This window comes from Convolutriloba macropyga, chromosome 10, assembly GCF_964194025.1.
Source record: "Convolutriloba macropyga chromosome 10, txConMacr16.3, whole genome shotgun sequence".
Lineage (NCBI taxonomy): Eukaryota > Metazoa > Xenacoelomorpha > Acoela > Convolutidae > Convolutriloba > Convolutriloba macropyga.
The window spans coordinates 8,547,494-8,563,858 of NC_134477.1; the positions used below are offsets into that span (position 1 = coordinate 8,547,494).

At 34.1% G+C, this 16,365-nt stretch overlaps 1 long non-coding RNA gene across 1 annotated transcript in view; it reads right to left on the minus strand.

Annotated features, from left to right (window-relative positions):
- Positions 1-8,137: 8,137 nt before the first annotated feature.
- Positions 8,138-16,365, minus strand: part of LOC142348537 (uncharacterized) — a 45,614-nt gene continuing 37,386 nt past the window's right edge. The window contains exon 3 of the long non-coding RNA XR_012760748.1: positions 8,138-8,456. This is a non-coding gene — a long non-coding RNA (uncharacterized LOC142348537). The remainder of the gene's footprint in view (positions 8,457-16,365) is intronic.

Genomic DNA, 16,365 nt, shown 5'->3' on the forward strand with positions numbered 1-16,365 from the left:
TGGCACAAAACGCAAACATAATGGTCTAACCAGTTCTAAATATGCAAAAGAATTGGTCAGAAAAGGTCTTTTGGAAGAAAAGTTGAATTTACGGTGGAAATTGCAATTTGCCGCACAAGACGCTAAAATTTAAAGTCTCAGTGTACTCGTCAATGATTGTATTCGTTAAAGTTTGCTTTTAGTCTACAATCTTGTTGTAATTTTAGGAGGAAAAGCAAGAAAACAAAGAGGAAAACAAAGAGAATGAATGCCCGAAAAAAAAAGAATAGTGGAAAGAAGTTGAAAAAAAATCCGAAAGCGAGGAGGTTTTCTGGTTTCCGAACAAAGGCTACGGATCTTGCCAGTGCGAAAAAGGAATTGTATAAGATGTTTCCGGAAGCCAAATCTGTTGTTTTTTTGAGCTCGCGTCCCAATCAAGACACCTTGAATGGATGGATAAGCTTTGAAACGGCGATGGCATGCGAAAACTTTATAAAGAACCTTCAAAAAAACCCAAAAAGAGTTATAACATTCATCAAAACAGAAGAACACGACAAGCCCCAAAGGCAAGGCATACTACAGTTCAACTCGAAGTGCTCCCTATTTGAGGAATGGATGAGTGAGAAATATCCGTTGGCAGGGACTGACATCGATTTTGATGATATTGAAAGTACAAGATTTTGCGAGTATAAAAATTTTTAAGTCTTTAACTTGCTTTTTTTTGAAGTTTCGTCTTCAGAACTTGACGTATAAGCATACTCGTTAAACATATTGATTGAACTAGTTCTGAATATGCAAAAGAATTGGTCAGAATAAGTGTGTCGGAAGAATAGTTGGTTTTGTGGTGGAAATTGCAATTTGCCACACAAGACGCTAAAATTTAAAGTCTCAGTGTACTCGCCAATGTTTGCTTTTTGTCGATTTTTGACACAAAACGCAAAGATACTGGTCTAACTAGTTCTGAATATGCAAAAGAATTGGTCAGAATAATTGTTTTGGAAGAAAAGTTAAATTTGTGGTAGAAATTGCAATTTGCCGCACAAGACGCTAAAATTTAAAGTCTCAGTGTACTCGTTAATGCTTGCTTTCTGTCGATTTTTGGCACAAAACGCAAACCTATTGGTCCAACCAGTTCTGAATATGCAAACGATTTGGTCAAAAAAAGTGTTTTGGAAGAAGAGTTGAGTTTGTGGTGGAAATTGCAATTTGACTCACAGACGCTAAATTTTCAGTGTCCTGTCTTTGTCTACAACTTTGAAAATACTGTTATGTGGTTTTTCGTGAGCTGACTAGCGCGGCTGAGAAACTGCTGTCAGTATTGAATGAGTTATACGGCAAAACAGTAAATTTACAACAAAACTTGAAACTTCTCTTTGTCAGTAACAAAAAGTCTTCTCTAAAAGTCTTCTGTTTCTACAGATGTAGGTGATATGAGATATGTCTGCTTTTTCTTAGTTCTTAATAGTTCATGAGCCTGTACCATCTGTATGCAGTCTGATTTGAGACTAGATATGGCCAAAATGGTCACTTTCCAGTAAACATGAAACTTCTCTTTGTCAGTAAAAAAAAAGTCTTCTATAAAAGTCTTCTTTCTCTCGAGATGTAGGTGATATGAGATATGTCTGCTTTTTCTTAGTTCCTAATAGTTCATCAGCCTGTACCAACTGTATTCAGTCTGATTTGAGTCTAGATATGGCCAAATTGGTCACTTTCGAGAAAACTTAAAACTTCTCTTTGTAAGTAAAAAAGTCTTCTCAAAAAGTCTTCAATTTCTCGATGTAGGTGATATGATATACGTCTGCTTTTTCTTAGTTCTTAGTTGTTCATCAGTTTGTACCATCTGTACTTTGTCTGAATTGAGTCTAGATATGGTCAAAATGTTCACTTTCGAGAAAACATGAGACTTCTCTTTGTCAGTAAAAAAAAGTCTTCTCTAAAAGTCTTCTATTTCTCGATGTAGGTGATATGATATACGTCTGTTTTTTCTTAGTTCTTAGTAGTTCTTTGGCTTGTACTATCGGTATTCAATCTGACTTGAGTCTGGATATGGTCAAAATGGTCACTTTCGAGAAAACATGAGACTTCTCTTTGTCAGTAAAAAATGTCTTCTCTAAAAGTCTTCTATTTCTCGATGTAGGTGATATGATATACGTCTGCTTTTTCTTAGTTCTTAGTAGTTCTTTGGCTTGTACTATCGGTATTCAATCTGACTTGAGTCTGGATATGGTCAAAATGGTCACTTTCGAGAAAACATGAGACTTCTCTTTGTCAGTAAAAAATGTCTTCTCTAAAAGTCTTCTATTTCTCGATGTAGGTGATATGATATATGTCTGCTTTTTCTTAGTTCTTAGTAGTTCTTTGGCTTGTACTATCGGTATTCAATCTGACTTGAGTCTGGATATGGTCAAAATGGTCACTTTCGAGAAAACATGAGACTTCTCTTTGTCAGTAAAAAATGTCTTCTCTAAAAGTCTTCTATTTCTCGATGTAGGTGATATGATATACGTCTGCTTTTTCTTAGTTCTTAGTAGTTCTTTGGGTTGTACTATCGGTATTCAATCTGACTTGAGTCTGGATATGGTCAAAATGGTCACTTTCGAGAAAACATGAGACTTCTCTTTGTCAGTAAAAAATGTCTTCTCTAAAAGTCTTCTATTTCTCGATGTAGGTGATATGATATATGTCTGCTTTTTCTTATTTCTTAGTAGTTCATCAGTTTGTACCATCTGTATTTTGTCTGAATTGAGTCTAGATATGGTCAAAATGTTCACTTTCGAGAAAACATGAGACTTCTCTTTGTCAGTAAAAAAAAGTCTTCTCTAAAAGTCTTCTATTTCTCGATGTAGGTGATATGATATACGTCTGCTTTTTCTTAGTTCTTAGTAGTTCATCAGTTTGTACCATCTGTATTTTGTCTGAATTGAGTCTAGATATGGTCAAAATGTTCACTTTCGAGAAAACATGAGACTTCTCTTTGTCAGTAAAAAAAAGTCTTCTCTAAAAGTCTTCTATTTCTCGATGTAGGTGATATGATATACGTCCGCTTTTTCTTAGTTCTTAGTAGTTCTTTGGCTTGTACTATCGGTATTCAATCTGACTTGAGTCTGGATATGGTCAAAATGGTCACTTTCGAGAAAACATGAGACTTCTCTTTGTCAGTAAAAAATGTCTTCTCTAAAAGTCTTCTATTTCTCGATGTAGGTGATATGATATATGTCTGCTTTTTCTTAGTTCTTAGTAGTTCATCAGTCTTTACCATCTGTTTTCAGTCTGATTTGAGTCTAGATATGGCCAAAATGTTCTTTTACCAGAAAACTTTAAACTTCTCTGTCAGTAAAAAAAAGTCTTCTCTAAAATTCGTCTGTTTCTCGAGATGTAGGTGATATGAGATATGTCTGCTTTTTCTTAGTTCATAGTAGTTTCTCAGTGTGTACCATCTGTGGTCAGTCTGATTTGAGTCTAGATATGGCCAAATTGGTCACTTTCCAGAAAACTTGAAACTTCTCCTTGTCAGTAAAAAAAAAGTCTTCTCTAAAAGTCTTCTATTTCTCGAGATGTAGGTGATATGAGATTTGTCTGTTTTTTCTTAGTTCTTAGTAGTTTCTCAGTGTGTACCATCTGTGGTCAGTCTGATTTGAGTCTAGATATGGCCAAATTGGTCACTTTCCAGAAAACTTGAAACTTCTCTTTGTCAGTAAAAAAAAGTCTTCTATAAAAGTCTTCTTTCTCTCGAGATGTAGGTGACATGATATATGTCTGCTTTTTCTTAGTTCTTAGTAGTTCATCAGTCTGTACCATCTGTATTCAGTCTGATTTGAGTCTAGATATGGCCAAAATGTTCTTTTTCCAGAAAACTTTAAACTTCTCTGTCAGTAAAAAAAAGTCTTCTCTAAAATTCGTCTGTTTCTCGAGATGTAGGTGATATGAGATATGTCTGCTTTTTCTTAGTTCATAGTAGTTTCTCAGTGTGTACCATCTGTGGTCAGTCTGATTTGAGTCTAGATATGGCCAAATTGGTCACTTTCCAGAAAACTTGAAACTTCTCTTTGTCAGTAAAGAAAAAGTCTTCTATAAAAGTCTTCTTTCTCTCGAGATGTATATGACATGATATATGTCTGCTTTTTCTTAGTTCATAGTAGTTCATCAGTCTTTACCATCTGTATTCAGTCTGATTTGAGTCTAGATATGGCCAAATTGGTCACTTTCCAGAAAACTTGAAACTTCTCTTTGTCAGTAAAAAAAAAGTCTTCTATAAAAGTCTTCTTTCTCTCGAGATGTAGGTGACATGATATATGTCTGCTTTTTCTTAGTTCTTAGTAGTTCATCAGTCTGTACCATCTGTATTCAGTCTGATTTGAGTCTAGATATGGCCAAAATGTTCTTTTACCAGAAAACTTTAAACTTCTCTGTCAGTAAAAAAAAGTCTTCTCTAAAATTCGTCTGTTTCTAGAGATGTAGGTGATATGAGATATGTCTGCTTTTTCTTAGTTCATAGTAGTTTCTCAGTGTGTACCATCTGTGGTCAGTCTGATTTGAGTCTAGATATGGCCAAATTGGTCACTTTCCAGAAAACTTGAAACTTCTCTTTGTCAGTAAAAAAAAAGTCTTGTATAAAAGTCTTCTTTCTCTCGAGATGTATGTGACATGATATATGTCTGCTTTTTCTTAGTTCTTAGTAGTTCATCAGTCTTTACCATCTGTATTCAGTCTGATTTGAGTCTAGATATGGCCAAATTGGTCACTTTCCAGAAAACTTGAAACTTCTCTTTGTCAGTAAAAAAAAAGTCTTCTATAAAAGTCTTCTTTCTCTCGAGATGTAGGTGACATGATATATGTCTGCTTTTTCTTAGTTCTTAGTAGTTCATCAGTCTGTACCATCTGTTTTCAGTCTGATTTGAGTCTAGATATGGCCAAATTGGTCACTTTCCAGAAAACTTGGAACTTCTCTTTGTCAGTAAGAAAAAGTCTTCTCAAAAAGTCTTCTCTTTCTCGAGATGTAGGTGACATGATATGTCTGCTTTTTCTTAGTTCTTCGTAGTTCATCAGTCTGTACCATCTTTTTTCAGTCTGATTTGAGTCTAGATATGGCCAAATTGGTCACTTTCCAGAAAACTTGTAACTTCTCTTTGTCACTAAGAAAAAGTCTTCTCAAAAAGTCTTCTATTTCTCGAGATGTAGGTGACATGATATGTCTGCTTTTTCTTAGTTCTTAGTGGCTAGAATCAGTGGTAGGTAGAATCTGAGACAAAAAGAATTTTTGGTATAGCTTGCCTCTGAAAAAAGTTAGTTTTTCATACGGAAATTTGCGATTATTTCCAATATTTAATTTTCAAATATAGTGTTTTTCATCGGGTCAAGAAGTTGTTCAAATCGAACCAAACTTGGCATGGAGTATCCCATGTGTATATAGAGTCTAAAGCAAAAAAATTGCTATAGCTTGTCTAGGAAAAAAGTTAGTTTTACGTTCGGAAATTTCCGATTAATTCGAATAATTAATTTTAAACAATTTTTAAAAATAGGTCTATTTCATCGGCTCAAGGAGTTGTCCAAATCTAACCAAACTCGGTATGGAGTATCCCCTGAGTATATAGATACTAAACCAAAAAGAAATTTTGCTATAGCTTGCCTAGGAAAAAAAGTTAGTTCCGCATACGGAAATTTGCGATTAATTCAAATATTTAATTTTGAAATATAGTATTTGTGATCGGGTCAAGGAGTTGTCCAAATCTAACCAAACTCGGTATGGAGTATCCCCATGGTAGGTAGAATCTGAGACAAAAAGAATTTTTGGTATAGCTTGCCTCTGAAAAAAGTTAGTTTTTCATACGGAAATATTCACTTATTCGCTTATTATTCGCTTATTCAATTTTCAAAAGTATAGAAAATTTATCGGATCAAGGAGTTGTTCAAATCTAACCAAACTCGGTATGGAGTATCCCCATGGTAGGTAGAATCTGAGACAAAAAGAATTTTTGGTATAGCTTGCCTCTGAAAAAAGTTAGTTTTTCATACGGAAATATCCACTTATTCGCTTATTATTCGCTTATTCAATTTTCAAAAGTATAGAAAATTTATCGGATCAAGGAGTTGTTCAAATCTAACCAAACTCGGTATGGAGTATCCCCATGGTAGGTAGAATCTGAGACAAAAAGAATTTTTGGTATAGCTTGCCTCTGAAAAAAGTTAGTTTTTCATACGGAAATATCCACTTATTCGCTTATTATTCGCTTATTCAATTTTCAAAAGTATAGAAAATTTATCGGATCAAGGAGTTGTTCAAATCTAACCAAACTCGGTATGGAGTATTCCCTGAGTATATAGATACTACAGCAAAAAGAAATTTTGCTATAGCTTGCCTAGGAAAAAAGTTAGTTCCGCATACGGAAATTTGCGATTAATTCAAATAATTAATTTTGAAATATAGTATTTTTGATCGGGTCAAGGAGTTGTTCAAATCGATCCAAACTTGGCATGGAGTATCCCATGTGTATATAAAGTCTAAAGCAAAAAGAAATTTTGCTATAGCTTGCCTAGGAAAAAAGTTAGTTTTTCGTACGGAAATTTGCGATTAATTCAAATATTTAATTTTGAAATATAGTGTTTTTAATCGGGTCAAGGAGTTGTCCAAATCTAACCAAACTCGGTATGGAGTATCCCCTGTGTATATAGAGTCTAAAGCAAAAAAATTTTTTGCTATACCTTGTCTAGGAAAAAAGTTAGTTTTACGTTCGGAAATTTCCGATTAATTCGATTAATTAATTTTAAATAATTTTTAAAAATAGGTCTATTTCATCGGGTCAAGGAGTTGTCCAAATCTAACTAAACTCGGTATGGAGTATCCCCTGTGTATATAGAGTCTAAAGCAAAAAAATTTTTGCTATAGCTTGTCCAGGAAAAAAGTTAGTTTTACGTTCGGAAATTTCCGATTAATTCGAATAATTAATTTTAAATAATTTTTAAAAATAGGTCTATTTCATCGGGTCAAGGAGTTGTCCAAATCTAACCAAACTCGGTATGGAGTATCCCCTATGTATATAGAGTCTATACCAAAAAGAGTTTTTGCCATAGCTGGTCTAGGAAAAAAATTAGCTTTTCTAGCGGAAATTTGCGATTATTTCGAATATATAATTTTCAAATATAGCCTTTTTGATTGGGTCAATGAGTTGTTCAAATCGAATCAAACTTGGCAAAGAGTGTCCCATGTGTACCTAGACTGTTAAACAAAAAGAATTTTTGCTACAGCTTGTCTCTGGTAAAAGTTAGCTTTTCATACGGAAATTTGCGATTATTTCGAATAAATAATTTTGAAAAATAGTATTTTTCATCGGGTAATTTAGTACTCAATTCTCCTATATTTGTGTTTGTAACTCCGCCGTAGCCGGTCCCCAGCCCGGGTGAGAGAAGGAGGAGGGGAACACACCCAAAACATACTGGAAAATCTCAAAAAGTTGTTCGTTAGTTCAACTGTAGATTTTTTTCCCACAGTATTTAACCTATTTCAGCTCTCGAAACGTCCTATGATCAAACAAACTTACTAAATATAAAACGGGCCATATATGGTCCATAAAAGTCCATAAAAATTTACTTTTTATGAGCTTGCTATGGTTAGTAGCATATATGGTCCGTTTTATGGATAATAAGTTTTTCTACGAGAGCATTATTTTTTCCTACTATGGTAATATATGAATGAAAGAGAGGGCCCTGCCATATATGATTCGTAAATAAAACGGACCATATATGTTAACTTACTAACCATTAAACGGACCATATATGGAAACTTACTAACCATAAAACGGACCATATATGGAAACTTACTAACCATAAAACGGACCATATATGGAAACTTACTAACCATAAAACGGACCATATATGTAAACTTACTAACCATAAAACGGACCATATATGGCAGGGTCCTCTCTTTCATTCATATATTACCATAGTAGGAAAAAATAAAGCTCTCGTAGAAAAACTTATTATCCATAAAACGGACCATATATGGAAACTTACTAACCATAGCAAGATCATAAAACGGAAATTTTTATGGACTTTTATGGACCATATATGGCCCTTTTTATGGTTAGTAAGTTTGGTCAACCCGGGTAATTAATGCTGCTGAAATTTTTTAATTAGAATACTTGAATTTAACTTCAACGACAGATAAATAGCTCTAATATAATCGGAATTGTATTACATATAATAGATAGCAGCAAGGATATAAAAAATTTTGCCATATACACTGTTTCAGGGTGAGCCTGCGGTTGCTAGAGCTCCTAAATTATCTCCTACGGTCTGTCGTCGGTTAGGATCTTTAACGGTAACAGAACAAGAATCTCCCTTTTCAAATGAAACAGTTTGCCGATGTGAGTGCTTCTCAAAACAGCTAGAGTGTTAGACGTCTTTTTCATCAATGCCGTGTTTCCAAATATAAGCAGCTGAAGGTTGGAACAGCTGCAGAATTTTCGCCACTCATTTGAAGACTGGAAAAAGTCAACAACATCAAAATTCACATCACCATCAAAAAGATCATTTGCCGGCACATCACCCCCTACGGGGCGTTTGGGTTGGAAAATAAGAACTTCTAGGAAGGTAAAAATTATAATAATGCGCATGATGTAGTCCATTAAATCAGTCATCGATAACTTGCTATAACTAAAACGTATTTCTAAGCGCAAAATTCTGAATGTTGTGTTTATGAAAACTTTCTCCAGTAAATCTAGCGTTCGACCAGGCTTGTACTTGACTGACACATTTTGAATACTTGTACAGTTGACGAAAAAGGTTAATAGACTAATATCAGTCAGTTGACGAAAAAGGTTAATAGACTAATATCAGTTTTCAAAAAGGTATATGAAGTTGGAAGAGGAATAAGATCCATATCTAAGGGTTCAATGTCACTAGATGATTTTAAAAGCTCAAAAGCAGTTAAACATGGAAAACATCTTTTCATAATTAAAGGTAAAATTTCCGCATCATTTTTCTTCAGTAAATTTATTCTCAAAATTTTCACAGTTGGAAAGGCGGGAAACAATTTGTTGGCATTTGAAAAGCGAAAACTTCCAACAGTTATTTTTTCGAGTTTGGTACAATTTTTCCGTTCCTCAAGTTCTACATCCGTGCAAGTTAAAGGTAAACCAGTCAAATTATAGTAAGACGAACAGTTTTGCAGGCCAATTGCAGAGAGTCCAAAAAAATTGACAATCAATTTGGTGTCGCAGTTCTTCGACTCCCATTGGTCTGATTTTCGAATGACAATTATGTAAATCTTATAATAATGTGGTGACACCAAATTTAGAACATTACGACACAAAGGCACATTACGACACAAAATTTCCGCCTTAGTAAAAATGGCGAGAAAAATAGATACATAAAATAAACGAAATTAGGAGACAAGCTTTGTTTTTTTTCGCAAAAGGGCATACGCCTTTTTTTACGAAATTGAGATACTTTAAAATTGTAAACTAGATGACAGTCTTATCACGGGTCAAGGCCGAATGGTTAACTTTAAGAACTTGCAAGTTTCTGGCAGAAACTTACAAGGCAAAGCATCTCCTTGCAAGTTTTTCTTCCAAAAACTTGCAAATTCTTACAGTTTAACTATTCGACTTGCAAGTCCTCACAAGTTAACCATTCGACTTACAAGGCTCTTACAATTTAACCATTCCACTTACAAGTTACTTAAAGTTACTTAAAAGTTTGTCATTGGCACACACACCACACATCACACACACGCACACAATCCACTTGCACGCACACACACATACGCGCTCACACACGCACGCACATACACACATACACACATGCACACACACACACACACACACACACACACACACACACATACACATACGCGCTGATCCGTAAATAAAATGTTGCAATACATGAATGTAAAAGGAAGTTTAGAAAAAAAGAATCTGCAAGAGTGTGAATTAAATGTAAAAAAAGGGTATAAAAATGAAGGGCCACTAAATTATTTTGAGAAAAAACGGACACATGAATTTGAAAAATCAATCGAAGTCATTAATTTGGGAATATTTTTAAAAAAGCAACCGTGAAAAAGCTAATTGAGATCTACAGTTTTTTAATGGAGTTGCAAAAAGAACTCTCATGAATTGATAAAATTCAAAAAGTAACCATTTTGTCTACTTAGGTCGAATTGTTTTACGTTATCCAAACAGAGCAACTAACTCCCACGCGCTTTCTACGGTAAATGACTGAATGATAAATTGAATTAACCAATAAGAGTTTAGCTCGACCGGTACGAACTTGCAAGTAACTTAAAAGTTAGCCATTCGCCTTGCAAGTTCTTACAAACTAACCATTCGACTTAAAAGTTCATACAAGTTAATCATTCGACTTGCAAGTTCTTACAAGTTAACCATCTTTTGCAAGAAACTTGCAAAATCTTACAAGTTAACCATCTTTTGCAAGAAACTTGCAAGTTCTTACAAGTTAACCATTCGGTCTCCACCCGGGATAGCACGTTTCCGCTCATTTTATGTAACTATTTTTCGCAAACAAAACTGTGACTAATTCGAAATTTAGCCCTATAAAAAGCGCGCGTTCGAGCATGCAAAAGGTATCTAAAGTTTTATTAATTGAGCATGCAAAAGTGATTTGCACCTTTTAATTTGATCAAATGATAGAATTAATGATGCAGCAAAATATACTTGTTTAGAACTTCGGGATTTGTTGTTTTTTAGTGGAAATAATTCAATTGTGTTATACAACCTTTTCCTTTCCAGTACTTGGGGGGGGGGGGGGTGGGTACTTGTGAGGAGTACATTGGTTAGAGTACTTGGTGGTTTATGTTGGGGGGTTGGGGGGACGTGTGAGGGGTTAGATGGATGATTGAATGAGGTAGGTAGACAAATTGTTTTTTCCGTTTTTTTTTTTCAAAAACATCAACAACCGGTTGCGTACAATAGATATTGGAACTGTTGAAAGGCGAGAAATGTAGAGGAAAACATGAACAAAAGTCGAACAACCTGAGCTGTATTCAACGCAAATTATATAAGATCTACGCTTAAGAGCGCCAAATTTATGCGAAACGTGATGTTACAGTCCGATTTGTACAGAGTGAGGTTCCTAAGAAAAGTAAGGTTCTGGGACACAGTGCTAGAGGAGGCGACAAGTAAGCAGGACGTCAGTGGTTCGATTCCAACACTCAGAGTTCTAGCGTTGATTTTACGTAAAATCAGAGCTAAATTCAACTCAAAATATATGTGATCAGCGCTAAATTCAACGCAAAATATGTAAGATCTACGCTAATTTCAACGCAAATTATGAAAGCTATACGCTAAATTCAACGCAAATGATGTAAGATCTAAGCAAAGTTCGACGCATTCAACGCGTTAAAACGCTCAAAATTATGTAAGAAAAATGCGGTGAATATTCCGACCTGTCAACGCTTGTTACCGCTGACCTTACATAAATTTGGCAAAATTCCTCGGCCCTGGTGTGACTTAATGGGAGCCAAAGCTGGGGCTTAATTTTCACTATTGGAAGAGGGAAAACAAAATTCTTCATAAAAATAAGTTCGACTTCCGCATCATTTTTCAAGATAACTGTTTTCAACCAATCATGCAGCATATCAAAGCTGTCCTTGTTGACTGCTGTTTCTCGATAAAATAAAGTAATTTGCTTCACTGATTGCTTAAACAATTCTTCATTTCGTATCAAAATGGGCATGAGTGTTCTCTTCTCAAACCACCTGCTCGAAATCAAAAAAAGATTTAAAACGCCAGTTAGTCTGCAGTCTCATGAAATCAAAAGGAGATAATTCATTTCTGGACGTATCTAAAGACTCGCCTCGAATAGTACACGGCAAGTACAGTCTCGTGTCTTTTATGACGTCATTCAAAGTTGAGCAGCAGGCACATAAGGTAATGACGTCACACAAGGTTCCGATACCAAAGAAATAAGGGGAGCGATCAGCCGCGTTGATTAATAATTGGCAGATAAACTTCAGCAGAATCGTTGGTAATCTCAATAGCATGTTTGTTTTTGATGTATGTGCAACAATCGCCCTGATAGTTTTATTGATATTACGAAAACCTAAATAGTGTTAGTTTTTAAGTCACCTGTAAACGACATTGACATTAAGTCCACCGATAGTGGTGAAACTACAAATTGAAAACTGCGCTTATTTATACGCGATATAATTATAATTGTTCAATGATTTTGAAGCAATCTAAGCCACAAAATAAGGCAAAACGGCTTTTAAAAATTGATTAGAAATTGCTTCACCTAAAAACGCATATTTTCTGTTAATACATACGTTTTCTGGAGAAAACCAAAAGGTTTTTGAAGAATTATAACCAAAAAAATTACAAAAACGAAGATAATGCTGAAATTATCCCTTAGAGGAAATGCTAATCTACACCAGAAAAGTTTTAAAATCGTGTGCATTATTTGAGTGTGCGTTAAACCCAACCACCATCGGTGTTTTAATTTTTTTCACTCCAACTGACACAAAAGTTTGACAAGAAGCGGCAGAAGTGAATGGAATTTGGTGACCGCCCTTCTGTTTTCGTTTCAATAAAAAATTAACATGGCATAAAAACGGCCGAACAAGCATTAATTTTTGCTGTTTTTGCAAAAACTTCAACATAAAGATCTTTCTTGTGTCTCTCATCTATTGAGGATTGGGTGGTAGTCCTGGATTCAAACATTTTTTCCGATTTGTTCAACTGTTTTCTTATTCAATAAAATTTGTTCAATTTTGCAGAACAGTGATATATTTTCAATTTTAAGCAAACAATGGTTTAAAAAATTGGCTGCTATTATGATGAGCAGCAAACCTTAAAACAAGGGCAAACACACGGAAAACGGGGGTAAAGGAAAAACCTTGCATTTTTAGAAGCTTTTTAGCAGTAATCTGTAAAAGAAAAAAAAATTAACGTTTCAAAGAGGTACAAAGAAGCCAAGATGGGAAACTTGTGCTAGCATAGAAAGTTTTTACGCCGGTATATGTCTATATGTATATGTCTATTGTTCTTTTTGGCATATCGGTTATTGGTGGATTAAAACGAAGTCAAAGGCCGAATGAAACCATTATTAAAAGTGTTGAAAGTAGTCAGCTAATTGTTCCGACCCCCACTTTAGTGGGGAGGGAGGAACTATATACTCAACTGGGCTGTTTTTTGTTCAGTCAATTTTGGCTGACCGATATATTCATCGTAGAGATTTGTGAGTGGTATCATTAAAAAACCCGTCCAGCGTAGAATACGGAATTAAAAAGGTTTTCTCGATTTTCGTGTTTTACAAGGAGTTATCGAGGTTTAAAATTTGTGAACATTCGACTGTTTTTGTTCACATTTTCAGTAATTTTTGATCAAATTTGGCAAAATTTCGCTAATAAAATTCAAAATAAATTAAAAGTGTTGTTGTTACCGTTAGAGATAGAGGAGCGTTGCTGAATGGTTTGGTTGAAGTTTTTTTCGGCTAAAATTTTTGATAACAATTTCAAAATTCAAATTTTTTCATCAAAAATGGAACAAAAATGCTTTTTTGATTCACTTTGTAAAAGTTTTTCAGACTTAATGACCTCGAAAGCGTAACACAGGCTCCCTAATCCGAAAAAGAGCGCTAGTTGCAATTAGCCGCCGTATGAAAGTCTTCTGGAATTAAAACTTTGCCGTTCTTTGCAGATTTAACTCGAAAATTATACAAAATGCATCTTTTTTTTCAATATTTGAAGATTTCCAGTCAACAATTGGTCTAATTTGGAAATACTTGGAACACTTGGTCGGTTTGCTGGGCGCGCGACAAAATCAGGGGGAGGTTTGATAACATCATGGACTCTTAAAATCAGTGACTTTTTGGTTTTTATTTTGATGCTGCCTTTTTTCAAAAATAAATTGCATTTGTTAATTATTGGCAATATTTTTATTGACGGCTCCGTTATTGACAGCTCCAATTTACGTAAATTTGAAGCCGAATGTAGATACTGTTTTTCTTACAACCAAAGGGTTTTTATGGCTTTGAGGAAGTGTTTTAGTAAAATTTAGCTGAATTCTTGTCTTTTTCCTTCAATTGTTATTTTTTGGCAGTCTGATTTTTAAGTTTAACCACTCAAAGATCTAAATTTCTTCCTCAAGAGTTCAAGTGAAACTTCTGAATTCATTTGATTGTATCAAAATACCTCTTATGTTATTGATTGTATTTGTGTGAGGAAAATTCTGTGATTTTTTGAACTTGGCAATTTTTTTATATTTTTTAGTCAACAATTTGCTTATTCTGAGTAAGTATAAGTCAACCCTTCCTCCTTATAAAAAAAAATTTCTGGCCAATTGTTTTAATAGAAGGTGTTCTTGCTTTTTGTTCTCGTTTTTGTTTGTGTTCTCGTTTTTGTTTCTCTTGTAAATTGTCATATTATTAGACAATCTAACGTAAAAAATCATTACAACCTTTTAAACTGCACATAATTTTGTTTTCATAACATATGGTTAGCAGGGCTGCGACACCGTTCTCTTGCAGAAACTGTTAGAATTTTTAGTTTTGCCATTTATTTCTTGCTAGTTTTTGTTTTCATATGCCAAATATTGTGTAATTAAAGGTCTCAGTGGCCAACTATAAATTAACAAGTGAACTTAACTAAATGATATCGGCAAATAACTATTGGTTGTTTTGACTGTCGAATGGAATTTTTTTTAAAAAAAAAGAGTACTAGTATTCTTCAACTTATCTCTTTCTGGTCTGGTTTGCGTTTTTTTCCTATTTTACAATGTTGTATCATTTTGGTAATTTAGCCTCATTATTTAGAGCTCTTTTTAATGTTTTGTTGAGTCAAACAAATATTCTCTGTAATTTCAAATTTTTAAATTATGTCTTCAGGGCTTAGACAATTTGTTTCAGAAGACTTTTGTGAAGTTTAGTTTTCAGTTTTTGTGGTTCTTTTGTTGTCATTTTGTCTTAGTCGTTTTATCTAAAGAAGTTAAGATGATCAAAAAAGACGCAAATGAAGAGGTTATATTCTCGCGGTCAATATCTTATAAACTTAATGGCTTCAAAGCTGTGGTTTCGTAAAGTTGTTTTTGAAATTTATTTGTTCAGCTAGTATTCAATGTTATTTTATAGTCCTATAATTTAGTCTCATTAATAACAGTCGAAATTAGTTTGCCAAGTAGTTGCAAGACAAACTGTCAACTCTTTTAGTCGAACGCTTTCGTTGGCTATGAATTTTGAAAATATTTGTTTTTAACAAAAAAAGAGATAATATTTTGAGATCTGCAAAATTTGTTTCTGTTAAATTGTAGCTAAGCATCTCTATATACAAGTCACATCATTTATCTTTTGAAATACAAATTGCTCTTCATAACGGTTTTATTTTCCTCGAAAGCTATTTGTTCTCGGAACAACCAGTTGTCATAAAATAAATTTTCGTGATTTTTGCAAACGAAGACTTTTTTTGTTTTCAGTGACCTGCTCAATATTTAATTGCTGAGGGACATAGTTTTCGTGCATAATTTCTCGTGCATTTTTTTTTTCGTTTTTGCCTGTATTTAACGTTCTTTTTGTAGCCGTATGACATATCCTGGATAAAGAAAGGCCGCAGTAGCTCTCTATTAAGGTATAAAATACTCTCTCAAAGATTACATTTGACGCGTAATGTTTCTAATCAGTTCGAATTTAATTCTTTTTTAAAAGAAAGCAATGTTTTAATAAACTTTTGCCACTTTGGCTAAGTTCTAGTCAACTTGTTGCAAAATTCCATATTTTGTTCCAAAAAGTACCGGTTAATCTTCTCAGTATAATTTTGATCTGATGCCATTTAGATTTGGTTAATAGCGGTTTTCAAAAAATGGACAAGGAGTTTTGATCGTAAATAATATTTGTAACTATTTGATTTTTATTGCCGTGTTTTCTGGTAGTCCTTTTATGGTAGCCACAGGTCCCATAGACCCTCTAGAGTAGATTGTTTTACTCTTTGAGTAGTTGGTTGAACGATATGTAGATTTGTTACTTTTTATCTCTTCCTCATTTGTTAGACAATTAAGTGAAAAATGTAGATGAGCGGGGTCGGAACTTAATGTGCAAACGCACAATACCGAGCCTCCTTGTTTGTTTTGTTTACAAAAGCAAATTTTTTGCTTTTCTATACAAAGCTGTCCCATGAGCAACAACTGGTCATTGTTACCTAATATTCGTAAAATTTCCCATAATAATACCTATTATTGAACAGTTAACATGGGTAGTTTTATTGGAAGTCTTATGCAGCTGTAAATTTTATTTGTTGGCGTAATATTCAGCGTCAATAACTTGTTTTGCTGACCGTGCCTAACTCTCATTCAGAACCAGAACTAGCTTTGAACATTTTCAGAGCTACATTACATTTTCAGACAATTATTTTTTAATGTTTTCTGTCTTTTTTCAACAATGCTATAT